The sequence below is a fragment of the Sesamum indicum genome, unplaced genomic scaffold (assembly GCF_000512975.1).
Source record: "Sesamum indicum cultivar Zhongzhi No. 13 unplaced genomic scaffold, S_indicum_v1.0 C04213, whole genome shotgun sequence".
Classification (NCBI taxonomy): domain Eukaryota; kingdom Viridiplantae; phylum Streptophyta; class Magnoliopsida; order Lamiales; family Pedaliaceae; genus Sesamum; species Sesamum indicum.
The window spans coordinates 1-427 of NW_011632098.1; the positions used below are offsets into that span (position 1 = coordinate 1).

The window sequence follows — 427 nt, forward strand, 5'->3', positions numbered from 1 at the left end:
GTATCAAACCCTGCAGATTTCTTCCCAGTGTTTAGATGGATTGACTACAAAGGCCTTGAGAAGACTTTGGCGAGGTTTGGAGCCAAAATGGACGCTTTCTTGCAACGTTTAATTGACCAACACAGAAGAGATAAGGGTGGAAATACAATGATAGATCATTTGCTTTCTTTGCAAGAGTCGGACCCTGCGTACTACACCGATGTTATCATCAAAGGAATTATAATGGTAACCTCTCATTTCCTTCTTCTTAATTAGTCATACCCTTGAATGATTAAATTTGATTGGCTCACAATCACATACATCAAATCATCTTGTTAACATGGCCAAAATGTCAGGTGATGCTCCTTGCTGGAACAGAGACATCAGCATCAACCATGGAATGGGCAATGGCTGCTCTGCTCAACCACCCGCCCAAGCTGGATAAGGC

At 42.4% G+C, this 427-nt stretch overlaps 1 long non-coding RNA gene across 1 annotated transcript; it reads left to right on the forward strand.

The window, feature by feature from the left end:
- Positions 1-6: 6 nt before the first annotated feature.
- Positions 7-373, forward strand: LOC110011549. Its single transcript, XR_002286550.1, has 2 exons — positions 7-225; positions 336-373. It is a non-coding gene; the product is annotated as an uncharacterized LOC110011549 (long non-coding RNA).
- The last annotated feature ends 54 nt before the right edge of the window (positions 374-427 follow it).